Source organism: Leishmania braziliensis, chromosome 27 (assembly GCF_000002845.2).
Source record: "Leishmania braziliensis MHOM/BR/75/M2904 complete genome, chromosome 27".
Classification (NCBI taxonomy): domain Eukaryota; phylum Euglenozoa; class Kinetoplastea; order Trypanosomatida; family Trypanosomatidae; genus Leishmania; species Leishmania braziliensis.
The window spans coordinates 774,060-779,059 of record NC_009319.2 but is presented as its reverse complement, the minus strand read 5'-3'; positions in this window follow the sequence as shown (position 1 = coordinate 779,059).

The following is a 5,000-nucleotide window of genomic DNA, read 5'->3' as shown; positions in this document are numbered from 1 at the left end:
ACCTCTTGCGTTTCTGTTCGTGATCTTGTCGGTGGACGTGTCGATGTTGGCCCGCTGTAGCGCACTACTTACGGCGGACGCTATGGCCTTGACACTCTCGTCATAAAGGTGTGCGTTCCGCTTTTTTTCCTTCTGCTGCTCGCGAGTTCCCCAGCACACATTCACCTCACCCCCACTTCGCCACCCCAATCCATCCAGAGATGTACCTACAGGCGCCTACACACCCACACACAGAGCTGAAAGGCTGAGTTGTGCTGCTTGCGTGTCGTTGTCCAGCATTTGACACCTCTCTCTTTCTTTTAGCTGCTGACGCATGTATGTGTGCTTTTCGGTTTGCGTGTCTGCATAGGTGTGGTAGGAGCAGTGGAGGAAGGAGGGATGGTCAAGGGAAGGAGGGAGGGAGGGAGAGAGAGAGAACGAGGGAGTGAAGAAAGGAGAAGTGAGCTAAGCATCCATCCAGTTACATGCGTTCCTAAAGGCGGGTGCATGTGTGTGTGTATACGGACCAGCTACTGAACAAGCACAAAAAAGAGCGCACTTACCTTTTGCTCCCTGCTCCTGCTTTCCCCTCTAACCCCTCGCTCTCTCGCTCTTTTCCTTGCTTCTCGAGCTCGCATCATGCGGACCGGAGGCTCGTTACTTGGATCAACATCTGCCATTTTTTTCTTTTCCTTTTCACTGCCCCCTTCTTTTCCCGTGCTCCCTCTTCATCCCTTTTCGTTGGATACCTCTTCGCCTCCACCCTCCTCTTCCTCCTTCCCCCCTCTCCGCTGCTACCCCCGGACTCCCGTCTTCTCCCCCCTCCTCACCTTTCCTCCTGCTAGTTAGCTGGTACGTGACTACGTGTGTGTATGTGTGAGTGTTTCTCCATCAAAGAAGCATCGTGAAGACCAGAAGAGCGAAATATTTGCTTCTACACAGGTCAACACACGAGCACGCATACAGACCCACCGCTCTCCTCCACCCCCCTCCCCTCCCCAACAGCTGACGTGGCCAAACACCTGCAAAACGTCTGGTATCAACATCAGTCCCTTCTCTTCTCCGAAGGATAGGGAATCACCACTTGCTTGCTAACTCTGCCTTCCCCCCTCCCCTATCTTCGTTTTCTTTAGTTTTCTATTTGTCTTCCTTGCGGCTTTCTTCTGGTGATAGGCGGACATGTGCTTCATGGATCGTACCGGCTTCCTTATTTTTTCTCCTGCTGTTCTTCTCGCTTTTCTCTCTCTCCCCTCTCACTTTGCGCGTGCTTTTGCTGTTGTTCTATCAAATCGCTCGCGTAGAGCACCCGTGTTTTTCCCCCTGTCACGTGCTCTCGCTCGCTCGCTCTCTCTCTCGCTATCTGCCGCTCTCTCATGTCCCGTTGCCGCTGTTTTTTTTTTTGTCGACAGAAAGATGGGCGAACAGAGTGAACAAAGTGGCGATGTGCGCAGGAGGTGAATCGCAATGTTGTTGTGGTGTTACTGTTTCGGGCTGATACCGACACCCACCCACACACACACACGCAGAGGAGGCGAGTGTATGCGATCACAGCGAAGGAAAGATGGAAGAACGAAGAGAAAAGGAAGCGTCGGACAGGCAGCCTCAAAACAGGAGAAAGAAGAACATACGATCGCCCGAAACCTTTAGCTGAGCGTCAAGTTGAAACGAGTGCTTCGGAGAAGAGCACTCATCCCCCCTCTCTTGATGCTTGGCAGAATTGATTCCAACGCCTCCAAGTGAGTCAGACAGGGAGGCGAACATAATCCCCTCACAAGCAGCAACCACAACGCCGAAAGAATTCACTCAAGTACAAAGAGAAACGCTGCTTAAAACCACATGCTGTGTTTTCCCCTCCTCTCTCTCTCTCTCTGTTATGTGTGACAAGAAGTTACCTTTGCACAGTTGTGCTTCTCTCCCCTATCTCAAGCAGATGCACAGAGACGTAAAAAAGGGATTCAGCAACCGAGGCACCTACCGAAGAAGAGCAAGCGAGAGGTGGCGGAAGCGATATGCGTCTCGCAGTCGCGTCTCTCAGCTCTCCTTTTCTGTCCCTTATTCGTGTGTGCTCTTCTGCTGTTGGTGCCGGTGTGCGCACCCTTCTTTGCTGAGTGGTGTGGTTTGATGCGCTTTACGCGTCGCGCGCTTGCGTGTGTGAGTGCGTATCGACTGAGCGGGATGTGCCTTTGCGCTGTTTTCGCAGTACGCACGCACTCCGGGCTGCCCTGCAAAGCGTAGAGAGGTGGTTTGCCGCTATGCGCACGCACGTATTCGCTTTATTGCGTTTTCTCCTCCTGCCTCTTCCTTTCGGCCAGCTTTGGCTGACATGTACTCTTCATGTTTTTTTTTTCCCTTTTGTCTTCTTCCCTCCTCTTCTCCCCTTTCTCTCCCCGCGTTTCTCCAGCACAGGAGCTCAGTGATGCGCAGACACACACCCACGCCCACGCCCACGCCCACGCCCCGACAGATAGACAACCAGGCCGACATTCAACAACACCGTACACAGTCACCTACCCTCCTCCTTTATTCTCCTTCCTCCCCTTTTTTGCTCACGCGCACGCACACATTCATGCCCATACGTGTGTGAGGAATGCAGGGCAGAGGGCTCTGTCGTTGACAGTCAATCCTCCCGTGCTTTTCGGGAACACCCCAAATCGACGGACAGAGAGAGAGGGGGAGGGGGGAAAAGCGCAAAAAAAAAAAATGATTATCGAGAAGAAGAACGTAGCGTATCTCATCGATCGTTCTAGGGCGACCCTGCATCCCGGAGAACAAAAAGAGACAGCACCGAAGGAGGGCGTGCGGGCCCCCCGCAACTCACCAACATTTGGCCACGTCGCGCATTTGTTTGAACGTTTTTTTTTCTTCTCTCTTTTTGTTGGTGGACTGACTCACTCCGTTACGCTCCGCCTTCCCCCCCTCCTACACACCCCCATTCTTCCCTTTCTCCGTCAATGGCCTCTCTGTTTTGTGGGGTTTTGCTCCTCTTTTGATTTCTCTCCCATTTTCTCGTGCTCTATACTTCGTTCTTTTTCCTCTTTGCCCTTCTGTCCGTCGGCATTGCGGCGTTTCTCACGCATTGGCGACTGGCCGTATCCTCGCGCGCGCAAGAACCTCGACAGCCCACCCACCTGGTCGAGCACACGTCCTTGCCAGCACACTCAACAACAAGGGTATACTATGGCACGGGTGTCGCTTGGAGAGGGAATGCTGCTGACTAACCCTCACGCTCCTTCCCCTCCTTCCCCTCCTCACCTCTTTCTCCCCACCTTCCTGGACCAGCAGATGAGCATCCTAGCCGCTGCTGAAAGGGAATTCATTTTCGGTCCTTTGCTCTCTTTGTTTATCCTTGTGCGCTCCTCGTAGGGCATGGCGGTGCGACGCGATCGTCCGCACGATCGTGTTTTGCTTGCCCAGTGGAAGCGCGCTCGCTGCTCTACCTGCCAGTGAGATACTTCTACCTTTCATCGTCGTTGAGGAAGGGCCACGGTGACCGTGTCGCTCCTTTTCTCGTCATTTTCGCTATCCGTGCCTCCGCAGTAGGTGCCGTCCATCGGGCCCCTTCATGTCCCCCCCCCTCCGGTGAGGCAGGTGGGGTGGACAGGTCCGGCAGCCCCGCACTCTCGTCGGTGCCCAAGCACCGCACATACGTGTGTCGATGCTCCTGTATGAAAGCCGCGCTCTGCCGCTGCCGGTGTGGCCTCGGTGTAGGCGACCGGATTGCCCCCCCCACACCGCCCAGCAGTCATGTGTATTGGGCGCGAGTATGCTGGCTCGCTGGTGCTCGTATTGCGACTTCCTCCCTTCTCTCTTCTCTCTCACCTCTCACCTCTCACGCTGGCGAAGGAACGGAGGCATTCACTGATGGCCGAAAAAAAGGCGAGCGCGAAAAGGTTTCCGCAGAAAAGAGAGACACGCTTGCCGCCACTGCCATACACGCATGCGGAGAGGCTACCATGAGAACTGAGAACGCAAAAAAAAAAAAGCAAAAAGAAAAGCAAAGGCCAAAGTGTTCTCAATACACAGGCTGACGCACGCGTGGGGGACAGCTCACGGAGCAGGCAAAGCCTTGGCCACCATGTTATTGTTCTCGCCATCTCCCTCCCTCTTCCCCCCAACTCCTCCTCGCTGGGTTCCTGTGGGTTTCTTTCTGCTGTGATTATTGTGCCCTTTCTTTCTCTCCCTTCTCTGCTATTCTCTAGCGCTTCATCGTAGTGCCGATAACACGACCTCATCCATGCTTGACGCGGGCGCGTTACTCAGCTTATTACCCCCCTCCTCTTCTCCCTTGTTTGTTTTCCTACAGTAACGCTCCTCTTATGAAAAGCACAGACCCAAGCACGAAGTCATGGATGCACGTATACAGACGGTGACTTCCCCTACGTGTTACTCTTCACCTCGTTTCACTCTGACTCTCTCTGTTTTTTTTTTTTGTTTCGTTTCCTCTTTCAGCGTCGCTCAATACTCTGCACACGTGCCAGTCGATTTAATTTCTCCTCATGTCTCTCTTTTTATCAGCTCGTTTTCCTGCCTGAGCGGTGAACTTCTTGTCCGTAGTGACGAAGTGAAACTGTTGAGGTCGAAAAGCGAAAAGCCGCGGCGGCCGTCAAAGAATTCACCAATAGGAATCTTCCACTCCTTGTGCTTATCTTTAACCCCCATCCACCCAGACACCCCCCCTCACCCCCCACACACACTCTCACTCTCGACTGCCGCCCCCTTTTTGATAGCCGCAAGGCTCGTTTTTATGCCTACGTTACTTTCTTTTTTTTTTTTTTGGACTTTGCTCAGCCCAGTCGCATCCGCTTCGCATTGAGTACGGGGCCTCGAACTACCAATTTGCGAGTCAGACTACCAGGCTAGGTGGCAAAGCTAAATCGTCAAATGTCGGGAGGTGCTCCTCAGAGAGTCACGTGGGTGTGTGCACATGTGTTCCACCGCGATGGCTAGCCGAGAGACCCTCAGCACCATTTCTCTCGCTTCGCTCCTGTTGGGGAGAAAAGAGGGATGGGGGTTTCGTCTGT